This window comes from Mustela erminea, chromosome X (genome assembly GCF_009829155.1).
Source record: "Mustela erminea isolate mMusErm1 chromosome X, mMusErm1.Pri, whole genome shotgun sequence".
NCBI lineage: Eukaryota > Metazoa > Chordata > Mammalia > Carnivora > Mustelidae > Mustela > Mustela erminea.
The window spans coordinates 34253129-34270111 of record NC_045635.1 but is presented as its reverse complement, the minus strand read 5'-3'; the positions used below and the strand labels follow the sequence as shown (position 1 = coordinate 34270111).

Genomic DNA, 16983 nt, shown 5'->3' with positions numbered 1-16983 from the left:
CCACTGCCATGAGCAATATTCTTGGTGATTTCAATATCCAACATAGATAGTCCTTCCAACTCTAGCTTCTCAGATCTTTGACCTTTTCTCCTCTCCCAATTGTGTCTCTCTCCTATGCCAGATGCCTAGACCTGTCACACCCTAGATGTAATCATTACCAATAGCTGTGTTCCTAACATAATCCCAATGTTAAGTGTCCCACTCTCCATCTCCCACCTCCCAATCTCCCACATCACCCTCTCTAATCCCTCCACTCCAGCAATTTTTGGATCTCGCTGGGAGTTATCCACTGATCCTGGTAGCTCTTCATTCCCATCAATATTCTGTAGCCTCATGTCCCTCCTCACCTGCTTTGATCCTATCCTAACTCCCACTCCGTTTCTCTCCACTTCAGCCATCCCAGTCCCTTCCCCATCTGTCCTGCCTTTGCACCCCAAGGCTAGCTAAATCCACCTCCCCACTTCCCTGGCACCCGCACACAAGGAGCTGCTCTTACCTTCCATTCATGACCATGAATTCCAAGTAGGTCTGGAAGGCTGCTGGCATCCTTTGACGTTTTCCTACTCAGTCTATGCTACCCTCTGCAGCAATGAGGTCACTCTTTCTCATCTCTCCTCAAACCTGCAAAACTCCCCTTTATGTTTTCACTCTTGGCTGATGGTCTTGCCTATTTTGTGGTGAAAATAGAAGTAATCAGAAGTCCACTTCCAGAACCTGTACCCAATTTCCCAGCCTCCCTGCAACTGTGATCAGATCCTCAAACTTCTCTCCCGTCATGGTAGACAAGCTGTCCATGCTCCTGCCTAAAGCCAAAATGAAATGTATGTGCACTGGATGCCCCAGCTCCAGCTTGCTCAAGACTTGCCTCCTGCCCCCTCCTGCATCATGAATTTAGCCACCCAACTAGAGCACCCCCATCTGCACACGTCTCCTTGGATGTTAGGAATCGAAACAGAACCCAGAAGCGCTCCTTTGACCCTATATCCTTTTCCAGGCACTGCCTCATTTCTACACTCCCCACCTACAGCAAAACTCATGTTCTTTCCACTTGTTCTCTGTACCTCTTCCCTTTTCTCTGTCTCTCTCTGTCTCTCTGTGTCTCTTTCTCTTTTCTCTCCCTATTGAGCTTGTTCTAGCAAGGCTTTTATCCTCAGCATCCCACCGAAACTGCTCTTTTTCAGAGTCACTAGTGATGCCCGCAAGTAAGTCCAAGACAAATTCTTGGACCTCAGCCTAACTTGACCTATCAGCACTCTTCTTCTGGAAACAGTTTCTTCTCTGAGTCTTGGAGATACTACACCTTCTTGGATCTCTTCCTATCTTTCTTGATGTTCTTTCTGTCTCTTTTGCTGGTTACAATTCATCTTCCTGACCTCTAAATGTTGGAGTAAACTGGCATTCAATGCTTGAACTTCCTCTTTTCTCTGTCTACACTAACTCCCTAGATGCTCTCATCTTGAATCTCAGGACCTTAAGCATCATCTACTTGCTGACCACTCCCAAATTTAAATCTCTAGCCTTGACAACTTCCGGAACTCCAGGCTTGGATGTCCCATTGTTTTCTCAACATCTCTACTTGAATGTTGATTAGGCTTCTCAGACTTAACCTACCTTAAACCAGAATCTCCCTTCCCCTCACCCAAACTTGCTCCCCCTGAGGTCTTCCCCAAGGCGGTAAGTAACATCATTCTTCAAATAGCTCAGGACAAAATTCTTGGTGTCAACCCCATATCTTCCCCTTTATCTTATATATACATTCAATCCATCTGTAAATCCTGTTAGTTATACCTGCAAAATATATCCAGAATCCAACCACTCCTCAACAGAAATCACCACTACCATAAGAAATCCATCTGCCATCATTTTTCTTAGTTGTCTGGCTGCAAAAGGCTCCTGGTTGTTCTCCCTATTTCCACCATTGACCCTTACAGTCTCATCTCAGCATAAAGCCAGAGTTGTCTTTTTAAAGACATAATTCAGATCGTTTCATTCCTCTGCTCAAAATCCTCCAGTGGTCTCTTAGCTCATTTAGAATGAAACCCACAGTCCTCTATGCAGCCTACATGATCCTACATGGCCTTCCCTACTACCTCTAGGCCCTCATCTTTTGTACACTTAGCTCCAGCTACAGTGAACTCCTTGCCATTTCTAGAATATTCCATATTTAGGCTTACTGTTTCCCCAGGCCCAAATTCTCTTCCCCTAAATAGTTATATGGCTCATTCCCTTGTTGGGTTCAGATGTCTGCTCAGAGGTCCCCACATCATAGAACTCTCTCTTAACCTTATCTGCAATAGGATTCCTGTCTCCTCATCTCTCTATTTGATTTATCTTGCTTCATATAATCTGACATTTTATGCTGTCTTACTTTGGTTCCCTCAAAAGCAGAGCCTAAGACAAGGGCTCCAGCACAAGTAGTTTTGGGAAGCAATCGCATGAAGTAGGAGTGAGATGACAGGGACAGCAAGACATGGAAGAGAAGGAAAGGTCAATGTAAAAGTGCTTTATCAAAGTTGTCACTCAGGCCACTGTGAGCTGGGGTCATTTGTGTTCAGTTTCACTGGGACCCGCTGAGAAGTGCACAGAGTGCCTCCCAGAATTTTTGGCCCAAAGCACTGAGTTTACCCCTGATCGTTAACTCCCCCACACAGCCAGGGGACTTGCTTGAGGGCTGAACAATCCCAAGGTATTGGAGAAACTCCAGAGAAGAAAAGAAGAAAGTAAAAAAAGAAAGAAAGAAAGAGAGAGAGAGAGAGAGAAAGAAGAGAAAAGAAAAGAAAACGTGAAGTGCACATTTGAGAAGAGAGGCTGTGACATGGGAGGAATGTGAGTTTACAGGGAACTGTCCCCTGGAGCAGCAGGTGAAATCAGAGGAGGGCTGACGGAAAATGTTGTAGGCACCATCTTTTAAATGTGTTCATTAATATTTGCTGCCCCACTAGGATATGAGCTGAGGCTTTTGGGTTTTTTGTTTTCTTTTGCTATGTTTTAAATTTTTATTTATTTATTTATTTGAGAGAGAGAGAGAGCACAAGTGGGGCAGGGACACAGAGAGAGAGAGAAGCAGGCTCCCCACCAAGCAAAGAGCCCAACACAGGGCTTGATCCCAGGACCCTGAGATCAGGACCTGAGCCAAAGACAGATGCTTAAGCAACTGGGCCACCCAGGCACCCCTGAGCTTTCGTTGTTTTTTAAAGTCAAGTTTTTAAAGGTACGATTTAATAATATCTAGCCTTTTCAAGGGTAGAATTCAATGAATTTGACAAATGTATTCAATCAGAGAGCCACCACTACAATGAAGACATAAAACATTCCAATACCCCCCAAATTCTCTTTGTGCGCCTTTGCAGTCAGAACCCTACAGACGCTGGTAGCCACAGATCTGCTTTCTGTGCCTAGAATATGCCTCTTCCAGGATGGGATGATATGCTGTAAATGACATCATACAGGATGTAGCCTTTCATGGTCACCTCCTTTCTCTTAGCATCAGACCTCCTGAGATTCACTCATATGGTTGCATGTATCAGTAGTTTGTTCCAGTTTATTGCTGAGTAGCACTCCTCATATGGAGTCCTCGTTGATCTGTTCTCCAATTGTGATGGACCTTTGGGTCATTTTTTTCCATTATGGATAAAGCCACAGTGATCATTTGCATACTGGTCTTTGTGTGGATGTACCCTTTTGTGATAAATGTGTAATGTGTTTCATTTTGTTGGCTTACATCCCTAGCGCTTAGTTCATTGCTCAGCATGTAGTAAGAGCTCAATAAATATTGGTTGAATGAATGAACATAAAAGCAGCCTATTCAAAGCCATGAAGACCAGTCTTCATGCCCAGAAAGACTCAAATAAAAGCTGAGAATTAGACCACCTATATGCTACATAGATATTTATAAAAAAAAAATCTTATCTTATTACCTTCTGGGACAGCAACTATTTCCATTATTGAATTCATGGACCAGCACTCATCTATCTCATCAGCTAATCCCCAGACCTCAGCAGGCTCATACTGACTGAGTAGAGGTATAGGGGTTTTTAATGCACTGCCCCGTACACCACCCATGCTTTGGTTTGCTTGTTTGATTTAAATTCTAATTCATCTCTCCACCACTTAATTTCCTCCAGTCCCTAGGCCTATGGACTCACGCTGACTTCCATGGCCACACTATCAACAGACACAGGAATGACACTATTAAAACAAATTCATATCCTCCTTCCTCCTCCTGGCCAGTACAATTTCTCACTGGCTAATGGAATCCCATGGGTAGCCAACCTATTCTAGGAGTTTCTGAACGTTTAAGCGATGTGCCTCATCCTCGGGTGCTTTGTTCATGACACGTTTTCTTACAGATATTGTTATGTGAGTTCCCCGCAGCCAAGTCAGTGGTACTAATGGATTTATATCGCAAATAATAGCAAAGGTTTCACTCAGTCCTGCCCTTATCTATAGTAGTTCTAGGAGTTCCCAGGGTGTCTCACATGTGCTCCTGGACAGCTTTGCTCAGATATCTCAGTGTCTATCCACTACTCCTTAGCGGGAGCCATATTGTTTTTCTATTACCTCCCACTGAGCATCCCTGTTAAACCCTGAAAACCTGAGATGCTGGCAGAGCCCAGCTGTCCTGACCAATCGATAGAAAATGCACTCAGATTTTGAAGTATCCTCTACTAGTCAGATCCCATAACAATGTGGTTTGTGTGCTGCTGGGCTCCCAAATTGAGTATCACAACTCTGTTAGTTTTTCCTTATAGCCCTTTTGCAAAGCAGTCACTCAGGAAGCAATTATTGAGTATCTTTGATGTACTAGGCATATTCCAGGGTCTGGGACAGAGAAATAAAAAGACTGGGAACTTTCCAATGTCAGGTACCTTTTATCCATTCAGCTTCATTGCTGATCCCAACCATGGCTACAGTGAACAGTTCCACATAGGTTTCAACCCATTTTACCTGCCTGGGCACAGGTTAGAATTTGCCAATAAGAAAAACCAAAGTGAGATTGGAAAGGAAAAATGAGAAAAGGCTATTACTTACAGGAATTTATAGGAGCCAGGTATGATACAATTCCCCAGAAAACCTTTAAGAACCAGCCATTACAGTGCTTTGCTCCAGGCTGAGATCAACAGTGTTTCCTTGACCTTGTAGCCTCAGTCTTCCTGATCTTCATTCCCTTACATCTACTTATATTTGTGCAAGTTCTGATTCCTATATTAAACCTTTTTATTACCACAATATTTGGAAGATGTCTGTCTTCCAAAATAAAGTACCTGCACCAAACACTTGTCTCAGGCTTTGCCTTTGAAAGGGAAGCAAACTAAGACAAACCCTGTCCTTAAGAGGGAAGAGACAATAAACTAGCAACCAAATAAGATCATGTCAGCCTGGGATAAGGGCTAGGAATAAAATAGGAAGGGGGATGTGAGAGAGTTTTATGAGGCATGAGAAGTGTATCCACTTTAGACAGGGGAGGTCAGAAAAGGATGATTTAAGGAGGTGAATTAAATTGAGAGCGAGAGGATGACAAGATGTCTTCCAGGGAACAGTATTGAGGACAGAGGAACAGCAGATATAAAGGCAGTAGGGCAAGACTGGACCTGGCTCAGGATGAGAAAGAAGGCCATGTGGCTGAAATAAACAAAGGGAAGAGAATTACAAAACGAGATGGGAGAAGCAGGCAGAAGCTGCTTGGGTAGGATCCTGTAGGCTCTCAGGAGAGTTTTATTTACCACTCTGCAGGGTGGAAAGCCATGGAAGGTTTTCAAGCAGAGGAGGGCATGATCTGATACATGATTTGAAAATAGTTGTCTGGCTGCTGTATGGCAAATGGAATAATAGGGCAGGGGGGAGGGTGGTCGTAAGAAAGAATGACAGCTCATGTCTTACTAAGACCCAGACCCGAGTTTACAGGTACACAGGAGTCTGCTTTGAGTGCCACAGACCACAGGACAGGTACTCACTATCACACCTTCTTCTAAAGTGCAGAGCTCTCTTACTGGGAGCTCCTTAGGCCTGGCTCATCCTTCTCTTAGGGACTCTCAAGAGTCTCCTTAGTCCCGCATACACAACCACTTCCAAAGGGCTTACCTCTGCAGCCCACCGGACACTCCCAGGGCTTCTGAGGGCCAGCGCAGTTGCCATTGGCACCCCACCAGTGTCTCAGGAGGACTCAATTCAGAGGCACCCATGGGAGTTAAAATTGGTCTGGCCTAGTTAAAAGAAATTAGAAAAGCAGGCACCTACATTCAACGGAGCTGTACTTTCTCAGACGCTCCAACCATTTTGGCAAAAGGAGATGTGCGAAAATGGTCTTGAGATTGTTAATGGTACAGAATCACAGAAAATATGATGGGATGGAAACATCTCCAGTGATAGACTCAAAATGGAGTTTTCTATTCTGGGTCGAGAAACAAAATGAGGAGGGGCTGCCTTTCAGGAGACAGCCCCTATTTCCATAATTACGGGCAATTGTACAAGTTACTTAGGAAACATGCGAGTCATAAGGCTGGACTGTTTTTAGACCAAGCCATAATTTAGATGTGGGAAGTGGTTTCACATCTTTGTACCACCACCACAACATACGCTGTGTTTCAATCTATCAGGAGCTCAAATTTGATCAGCTTTTTTTTTTTCTTTTTTTAAGAAATGTGCAGCAAATTGCTTTTCCTAATTAAGGTAGATGAAGACATAAGCACGCATACTACTTACCACTCTGGGATAAAATTGACTTTCAAATGATATTTAATGGACCAGCCTGATGGTAATGTTCTGCAGTTCCAGGCAGGAGGCCTGGATTTGATTCTCTTACTGCAGGAAAAAAGAGAGGAATGAGAGAGAGAGTGTGTGTGTGTGTGTGTGTGTGTGTGTGTTTACAGTGGTAGCAAGTAGAGGGCAAAGAGTGAGGATACTTTCTCAAGAAATTTTTCATCCTTCTGAAAAAAAATTAATCTGGTGTCATCCCAAAGGATGGCAAAGAGGAGAAAGTCAAGTGAAATGGTGGGAGCGGATATGAATAAGGACTAGAAGAGATGTTATTGTGAGCATTTAAAACCTTTATGCAAAAATTGTCTTCATTTTTCACTAAAATTAAAAAAAAACTAGGACTGACCTCACTTATAAAGAGAAGCTTGATATAATAATAGCAATAATAATGATGGTGATAGTTACATTGTTCACATATCAGAAACCACGCTAGAAATTTTACACAGCTTATTGCACTGAGCCCTCATGCAAGCCACATGAATTGCGGATAGCTGATTTCTTCACTTAATGTAGGAGCGGATTGTTGCTTGCAGGGGTGAAAGTGTTTGCCCAAGGTCAGTAGCAGAACCAGAGTTCAAGCGCTTGCCCACTACCCCCACAGGACCTCATTCAGGCCCTCCAACCCATGCCAATGCTGCACTCGGCAGTGACTTCAGTGTACTTCTGCATACCTGGATTTCAGCTGGCATCCTCTGTTCCTTGGGGGTCGAGGCCAACTCAAGCTCCTTGTGCAGCTAAAGTCCAAAGTCCTCTCCAGAACGTCCCTCGGGGGCCCAAGGCCTCCAACTTTTGCCCTGCTGGTGAGCACGGACAGAAAAATGTTACTTCTTTACTTTCACAACCTTCTAGCTAACATTCAGCATTTGCATCTGTTATGAATCGGGTACCTGAGTCCATTGCCAACAAGCAAAATTCTACCAGTTATTACTTCTGCCAACTAGCCCTTGCTAGCAATGCATTCATTAAGAAAAACATATATTGCTGTTTGGCACATTTGATCCTCAAACATTTGATGACAAAATTCCAAAGGAATTGGCTTTCTTTGAGAGTCTATGTAGAGTTAATCCTTGAACAACCCAGGTTTGAACTGTACGGGCCCACTTATCCACAGATTTTTTTTTTTTAAACAAAATAAAGTGCAGGACTGGAAATGTATTTTCTCTTCTAACATTTCTCTTCTCTAGCTTACTTTTTTGTAAGAATTCAGATATATAATACATATAAAATACAAGACAGGTGTTCCTCGATTGCTTATGCTATCAAAGGGGTGTCTGGACAACAGTAGACTCTTAGTAGTTAAGTTTTTGGAGAGTCAAAAGTTGTATATGGATTTTCAACTGCCTGGGGAGTCGGTGTTCCGACCCCTACATTGTTTAAGGGTCAAGTGTATTTTATTTCTGGCATTTAACAGCATGGTTCTAAGAAGGGGTCCATAGATTTTACTAGACTGCCAGTGGGATGCATGGCACAAAAATGATGAAGAAGCCCGAGTTTAAAATGGAGGATTTTATGTGAATTTTACTACAATAAAAGAAAAACAAGAAGCTGCAAGAGCAGCTCTGGTTCAGGTTCAGTGAGGCCCACCCTCCTAAGAAGGCCACTGTGGTTATCAATAAACACTTTTTTTTTGGTCCTGTAACTCGAGTTTGGAAATTTCCATGCCATTCTTCCAGAGGACTAGGAAGCAGGTTGAGTTCACTCACACAGAGTGGCTTTGTGTGCTCCAGGCTGTTCACAGCACCAGAGAGGTGAGCTGAGGGGAGGTAATCTGGCAAGACCCTTGTCTTCTTTCGGCTAATGAACACTCAACAAAGATCTGTCTTTGGGGGTGTTAAAGACTGGATGTTTGTGTCTCACCCAGTCCACATGTTGAAGCCCAAATCCCTAACACGATGGTATTTGGAGGTGGGGCCTTTGGGAGATCATTAGGTCTAGAGGAAGCTGTGGGGGTGGAGCCTTCATGGTGACATCAGTGCCCTTAGAGGAAGAGGAAGAGACCAGAGCCCTTTCTCCACCATATGAAAATGAAACAAGACAACCATCGGCAAGCCAGGAAGCGGGCCCCCAGTGGGATGAGAACAGGCCAGTACCTTGACTTTGGACTTCCCAGCCTCCAGAACTGTGAGAAATAAATTTCTGCTGTTTAATCCCCCCGGTGCACTCTACGTTGTTATAACAGCCCGAGCGGACTAAGACGGGGGCTCACTTTCTCCCTGACCATTATCCCAATGTGAGGGTTACTGTCCACAAACCACGCAGATCAGAGCCAAACCCTGTGGTCTCCTGCATCCCTGGACAGCGCCTCCTCTGCCCTCTGATGCCACCTTATTCATTTGAAAGCTTGCCCAGTTTTATATTTTAATGTACCTTTGTTTTGTCGCTCTCGTGTCCTTGCTCAGAGACTGTAAATCCTTCTCATTGAGGATCTAGGCCTAATTAGGGAAAAAAAATCCATAATAGATTAAAATTTTAAATATACTGATTATTTCTGAACAAGTCTTCAGAAAGTAATTGCTTACCATCTGTCTTCTGTTGACCAGCATTAAATGGTAACTAACAATAATCACGGCTGCAGAGTAGACACTGTGGTCTCGCATCCCCGAGTGAGAGCCCACTCCACCCCTGAGCTCAGCTGGCCTTAGGACAGCCACCCTCCAAGGACTGAAAGGAGTGAATGGGAAGGGAAGAAATGTCACTTGGAATAATGACATGCTAAGGCTGGGCACTAAGGCTGTCACCAGATCTTACTGGATTTTGTTATAATTGTTCAGTTTGCCTTTTTTTTAAATTCCCTTTTCAAATGTTTGTTTGTTTCAAATAAAGCACCATACGAAATGTTGGCACAAGGCAGCAATCCTTGTCAATGACTGTCTTTGTGGGCCTGGGAATGGAGAAAACAGCGGTGCCCGGGTATGGAATCATATAAATTTTCCTTTGAGGGAAGGATACTTATGTGAACAGAACCAATCATCTCTAAAGGCCCTCTCCCAGGGGCAGCACCAAAGGAGACCTCAAGAGATTGCAATGCATAACTGTAGTGAGGAGATGTGATTTGTGGATCCACACGTTATAAAAGCTACTTCTGTTGATTTTCTGTAAATGTCATGTGAAATAAATTGCTCTATAGCTTGAAGATTGTTTTGCAAGTAAAAAATGTTTAGGATGGCATTTTCCTTTAGAGGAATGAATTTATACTGAACTAAAAGCCTTGAACAGCTTTTTTTTTTTTTTTTGCTTGTTTATTTTTTTTTTCCACGCAGCAAATGCAGTTTTGCAGGCCACTGTGATACCCACTGTACGTGTTTTTGCTGTCCATGTTGGAACATGATGGGAATTACGAAGTTTGTGGCCCAGGAGCAAAGGAGTTGCTAACATGTTACAATGTAGCCAACATTTCTTAAATTTTAGTAGACATGGGCCTTTTTCTTTGGTTTCTAGCTCCAAGCCCTATCCCCAAAGCCTGTTCCTTACTTCTCCGGTAATTTGTGGCCATTTTCAATAACTTCCCAAATCAACATGCATCCATGTGGACTCCCATGACCAGATCATTGTGGAGGCGCCAACAATGAATTTGATGTCACGACCTTGCACAGCTCTGCTTCCCAGGCTCCTCAGCGGGGAGGGCCAACCAGACTTTGCTTAGTTCTGGCTGCTGGGAAAAACTAGACTCTGAGAACGGACGGACGGTTCAGGCAGTTTGCTTGGAAAGGGGATCCCAGGAAGCACAACTGAGAGGGTGGGGAAAAGGAGAGAAGACAGGAAAAGGAGGCTTTCATGACTGGGCTTCTGTCGTGGGCAGCTAGAGCGCGATCCTGCTTGCTGAGGACCCTCTGAGGAATGTTGGAGAACAGGCCTCAGAATCGTTCCACCTCAGGGCAAGGAAGCTGGGTACTTAAACACCAACCCCATTTTTTAGTGGTTCAAGGTTTTTCCTGGGGCTCTCCTGCCAAGAAGTGAATGAGCTCTGGGTAGTGGGGGTAGGAGGGGTGACCGAAAACCCTGGGGCATAGAAACCAAGGAAGGCCAGCACTCAAGACAGAAACCTGGGGATGTGCCCAGGAACTCAGAGGCAAGCCAGCTCGGAGGTTGGCCAAGGGAACATGGGGCAGGACATTGACAGCATTTATTACAAGAACCACTGTTTATCGAGCACTTACTATGTTCGACACACTGCTCCTTTATGTATATGTATTAACTAATTTAATACAGTGAGGGCTTCGGTACCACATCTCCAACTGCCTTTGACTTTGTCACTTACATCGCCCATTAGTTTCCTTGAAGCCAGTTCTGTGTCGCTGGCTTTATCAGACCACAGGGAAAACAAGTACTCAAGTAAAAACAGCCCAAATTGCTTTCCCAAAGCCTAACTGAAGTCATTTCTCTTAAGTAGGGAGGAAGGCACAGTGGTCAGAGCATTTTTTGGAAACATAACTTTGCAACTTTTGATGGGTTCCTAACCTGTCTCTCCAACTCACCACGTTTCCATTCTCTCTCTGCTTTGGTTTCCCTTGGAAGGAAAATACAAAAGTCTTTTCTTTTTTCTTTCTTTCTTTTTTTTTTTTTAAGATTTTATTTATTTATTTGACACAGAGAGAGAGAGATCACCAGACAGAGAGGCAGCCAGAGAGAGAGGGGGGAAAGCAGGCTCCCAGCTGAGCAGAGAGCCCAACATGGGGCTCCATCCCAGGACTCTGAGACCATGACCTGAGCCAGAGGCAGAGGCTTAACCCACTGAGCCACCCAGGTGCCCCACAAAAGTCTTTTCTAAAAACAGGCTTCTCTGGAGGATGTATTCCTGTTTTTCCAGAGACGGTGAAACGGGCCTTCTGCACAGCACCGTCATTGTTATGTAACATTTTATCAGGGACTTTCTATCAATAGTTTTTGGTGCTTTCTATCAATAGTTTCCCATCTCGCATTTCAGTAGCGTTGACAGGAAAGCCAATCCAAGTTTTTCCGGAATTTGTGTTTGTGTTCTATCATCATTCATGCCACTCTCCAAAGTGACAGCCCCAATGGCACACTGGTATTTATCATTGCCTCTGCTGGGTACAGTGCAGAAGCTGAAATTGGGTAGAACTTTCTAGGCAGCAGTAAATCCCAATCGTAGATCAATATGTATAGAGCCAGGCATTTCTTATCAACTCTTCTGGGTGTATTTACGAGTATATGAAAGCCCTGAGCCTCACGGTCAGTTAGGAATGAAGTTTTACTGATGATACCCGCTAACAGTGATGGGCTAGACAAAAAGTCAGAGAAAAACTTTTTTCCAACGCCCCTCTCTCCAGTTCTGTTGGTGAAGAGAATCCTTTGTGGGCCAGACAGAATGTTCTAATGTTGTTTGGTCGGGTTATGTTTCCATGTTAGTTACTCTGGTTTTATGCTGGTCTGATAGAGCCCCAACACATCGTGCAATAGTGTTTCTCCCAAAGCTAATATGGAAAACGGATGGAGCCATCCATCTATATTAATTGCTGTCACATACCGTTCCTTCTGGTAGTAAGACAACAGGCTACCAATTTTAAAATTCAAGAGGGAAACTGGAAAAATCAGGAAGCATAGGCCATTTTCAAATAGTATTAGTCAGTGACCATTTGTGGCTGGTACCCCTGAGCATGGACTTGACCTTGGGCTGGACGTAACTACTTTGAAGTGTAATGACCAGGTTGAGGTCAGTGAACCACCCATTCAGGCAGTCTTGACCAAAGCACACCAGACAGGTATGAGCAGAGCAGTCTATGCTCCTGGCTACCTGTGCAGTCAGTGCAAAGCCTTGTTCATTTGGGATTCTTCCAGAAATTAAGACATCAGCACCTTTAGCTCATGTTCAGATGTTCCAGTTCCACCAACAGCAGCAAGCCTGCAGAGGAGCTGCAGAGAGGAGGCACTTCCCTCAGCTGTGTAGTTGGAGCACTTTTTTTGGCCGAGCTTTCCCAACTGCGTCGTTCGGGGAGAATGCAATGAAACTCTCAAAACAGAACCTCTTGGTTCATGCAAATTAGATCCGCACAAAGCCCAAAGAGAACAGCCCAGGGAATGGCCGCATCATTGTGTCTCCCTGGAATAAGACTGGAATAATCCACACACAGGCAGGCTGCCCCACCCGTTGGGTCTACAAAGTTCATGGAAGGAGGCACCCCAGGTTTTGCCTCTGCTGGTTTGGGGGCTCTGCTCCAACTTCCCATCCCCCTGAGGCCACTGCAGTTTCTAATCAGAGCTCACATTCTGCTGGCAAGATTGGAAGGAGTGTAGTGTAAAAAGAAAGGGCCACTGGGACAGAGGGGAACTTTCAAAATGTCGCAGAGGGGCACGCTAGGACCATCCCGGTGGCTCCGAGCCGCACATCTGGGCCACACTCTCCTCTGCACTCCCAAGCCACGGATGGCCAGCCATCGGTTGCTGAGGGCTTTTGTTTTTCTTAGGAGATTTTCTTTTTTAGAAAGATTTCAGTTGTACAGAAAAAATTGTGGTTATTGAGTCACAGAGAGTACACAGAATTTCCATATATCCCATACCAATTCCCCTATTAACATCTTGCGTCAGTGCGGTAGGCATATGTGGCTACACTTAATGAACCACTATTGATCCACTGTTATTAACCAGAAGCTCTGCTTTATTTTATTTCCTTGGTTTTTACCTAAGATCCCCCTTCTGTCCCAAGATCCTACCCAGGGTACCACATGCCATTTGTAGTTCTCATGACTTCTTAGGCTCCTCCTCCCTGACAGTGACTCTGGCTTTCCTGGTTTCTAATGACCTTGACAATTTTGAAAAGTACTGGCCACATGTTTTTGTAGAATGTCCCTCAAAAGGAATCTTTCTGGTGTTTTTTTCATGATTACACTGGGGGGCATGGGTTTCAGGGAGGAGGACCACAAAGGTGAAGTACCTTTCCCATCATGTCGTATCCAGGGTACAGGTATACTGTCAGCACGACTTCTTGCTGTTGATGTTGACCTTGATCATCTGGACTGTAAATCTCCTCTTGTTCCTCCTTTCTATCACTCCATTCTTTGGAAGGACACGACTGTGTGCAGCCCCCGCTTAAGGCGTGGGAATTATGTACCATATCCTTTGGTTCAAGGGTCTGCAGGAAATAGTTGGAATTCTCCTACAGTGGAGACTTATCTCTTCTTCCCCAAGAACTTACTTATATCAGTGTGGACTCACGGATATTTATTTTATGCTTTGGTATTGCTCTCTTTGTTGCTCAAAAAAAGTTGTTCAGCTTCAGCCACTGGGAACTCTTTTTAGACAGCTTCTTGGACACACTCGTAGCAATGGAGTTTTGTTTGTTTGTTTGTTTGTTTTGTGTTTCTTTACTCTTTGACACTACAAGATCCTCCAGGCTTGTCCCGTATTTTATCTGCCCCAGTCCCAGAGTTAATCATTTGCGCCATTTTCTTTGACTGAAGGATTGTTTTAGGAACCAAGATCTTGGCATGGGGTGTATTTTTTGCTACTGGGCTATCACCACTTCCAGGCCTTCTCAGTTGACAGAACAAAGAAATATAATTGTATGCTAACCTCAATATATACACACATCTACAGATACTTCTGTATCTATATTGAGGCTAACCATGCATTCATATCTATGTCTCCAACTCTAATCCATTACCACGTGGGCCATTCCCTTGCTTACCTGTAAGTTCCCATCTCCACAGTGAGAAACCTCGCTCCCACCATGCACCACCGGGTGCCAAATTGCTCCCTGTCAGTATACCTGTGTACCAGGATCTGAATGGCCAATCTGGCCCCCCACTGGGGGTGGTGCTTATGTGCAGCTCCTGTTAAGCTGGTGCTTATGTGCAGCTCCTGTTGCCTTTTGTCTTAGAGAATCCAATCATTTCTTAAGTCACTTATTGTCGGGACCTCCACTCCTGCCCCCTTCTGTGAGGTGGGTTCGTACTTTTGTGATACAGTTAAATTCTTTTTATCACAGTCTTCATTCTATCCTGAGATCCCTACCTGAGGATCTTTTTTCCTCCAACAGTGAGAAAACTGACTCTCATTATCCTCAATGTATTTATACATTGACTCAAAACTAAAATACACAAATAGTTTCAAAATGGTGAGCCCTTACAATTGTACAGAGCAAACCTATTAAGTAGGGTTTAATATTTGTTTGTCATTTTTCCCCCCTTTGGGGTAAAACCGACATACAATGAACTGCACAGATATTAATCATATAATTTGATGGGTGCTTGATTAACAGCATATACCTGGCCACCCAGAGCCACCTTAAGATACAGAATATTTTAATCACTCAGAAAATTCTTCATGTTCCTTCATGCCCCCCCCAACCAGAGGTAACTCAGTCCTGCTAGTTTTCACCACGGATTAGTTTGCTCTAGAACTTCACGTAAGTGGAATCATACCATATGTCATCTTCTGCGTCTGGCTTCTTTCACTCAGAATCATGTCTGTGAGATTCATCCATGCTATTTCTCTAGCCTTGTAATTAGTTTAGTACTTCCCAGGAATGGAGTCAAGCCAGTGGTGTGCTAGTAAATATTTAACAACCAGCTGTCTGGGGGAAAGGGGAAAAAAAAAAAAAGCCCCGGTTTTTGGCATTTGCTAATTTTTATGGCGTAAATACACTCCACATTGCCAATTTCAAGACACTTTCCAAAAATATCATAGTTGGCTCTTGTGGCCTAGGGTGAGTACGCTTGGGCACAACACTGAGTGGGTCAGCTAGAGGCTCCCTTCTGTGGTGGTCTACCAACAAGCCAATGAAATACTTACGGCATTATCTTCTGCAGTGCTGAACGACCAAGTGGTTTGCAAGATCGTGCGTCTGCAAAGATTTCTGAGAACAGCGTATCCAGTGGATCAAACACTAAAGGCCTGTTCTGTAACAACCACCACCTAGATGCACAAAAGCTCTGCTGTCTTTTGCTTCTTTTTTTTTTTTATAAAGGTTTTATTTATTTATTTGTCAGAGAGAGAGGGAGGGGAGGGAGAGAGAGCACAAGCAGGGGGAGCGGCAGGCAGAGGGAGAAGCAGGCTGCCCACTGAGCAGGGAGCCCGATTCGGGACTCGATGCCAGGATCCCAAGATCATGACCTGAGCTGAAGGCAGACGCTTACGTGACTAAGCCACCCAGGCATCCCATGTCCCTTGCCTTTTTGGCATCTAGGTGATAGAGGGTCCAGCTTTGCACTCGGTGGGGATATTATAAGGAATTAGGGTAGATTTGGTCCCTTGAAATTTTGGCCTTAAGTCTGTGGCATTCTGTTTTTTTATAAGAGCCATTTTAGTCCATTATGTTGACATGAATTCAAACAGTCTAGGATTAGGAAAACACATCTGCCAGCTCCTGCTTCTGTCAAGTTATGAAATAAGGATCAGGTACAACTGTATATCACCTAATAGAAAGAAGACACATTACCATTATGTCAAGGAAATTTCCAAAGAAAGGGTGGTCTGGACCGAAGTCCTCAGACACTTGAGCAAGCAAGAGCTCTCTCCCTGTGGCCTTGACTCACAGTGCCTGCAGCTGTTCAACAAAGAACATTCTAGCAGGCTTCCCCTCCCCCCATCCCTGGCCCCTTTAGTTTCTATTTTTCTAAGACCTTTTCTTAAAAATGTTTAGAGTGAGGTTCAGGAAGAGGCATAGAACGGGAATAGGGAAAAAATTTCTTAAAAATTCTTCTTGGAGCTGACCTTCAGGTAGAAGCCCCTTATACTGAGCGGCTGTGTGAGACCCATTTGAGTTCATTAACACCCTCTTCAAAACAACACGTGGAAAAGAAAACCTTCTTTTCCCCATACCAATGACTCAATTTGGCTTTTGTGTATTTTTAGGTTAGTATGTGACCAAGGCCTTCTGAAGTCTGATGAAGCCGTATGACAAGCAGCTCACGCATTCCAAAGACCTTGAACATCTCATGGAGATGCCGCTTGATGGATATAAAGCAGTATTTTTGTCTCTCTGCAATCCAGACTTCACTAGAAGCCTGATTTTTAATATAGTCCTCTCTGGTTATTTCATTATCATCATTACTAAAATCATATGTCCTGCCCAGGCCACCTGCTTCTTTCTTTTTTTTTTTTTTTTAAGATTTATTTATTTATTGGAGAGAGAGAGAGTGCACAAGTGCTGGGGGGCAGGGGCTCCAGGGGGAAGGACAATTCCAAGCAGGCTCCTCGCTGAGCACACAGCCCAACGGGGGTCTGCATCTCACCACCCTGAGCTGAAATCAAGAGTCAGAGGCTTAACTG

General features: G+C 44.2%; 2 long non-coding RNA genes across 2 annotated transcripts; one reads left to right on the top strand and one right to left on the bottom strand.

Annotated features, from left to right (window-relative positions):
• Nucleotides 1-6703: 6703 nt before the first annotated feature.
• Nucleotides 6704-9377, bottom strand: LOC116583112. The gene is made up of 4 exons (XR_004282616.1): nucleotides 9276-9377; nucleotides 9124-9188; nucleotides 7428-7553; nucleotides 6704-6801 (listed from the first exon to the last, which is right to left on the bottom strand). It is a non-coding gene; the product is annotated as an uncharacterized LOC116583112 (long non-coding RNA).
• Nucleotides 8753-16782, top strand: LOC116583110. Its single transcript, XR_004282614.1, has 2 exons — nucleotides 8753-8877; nucleotides 16567-16782. It is a non-coding gene; the product is annotated as an uncharacterized LOC116583110 (long non-coding RNA).
• Nucleotides 16783-16983: the final 201 nt, after the last annotated feature.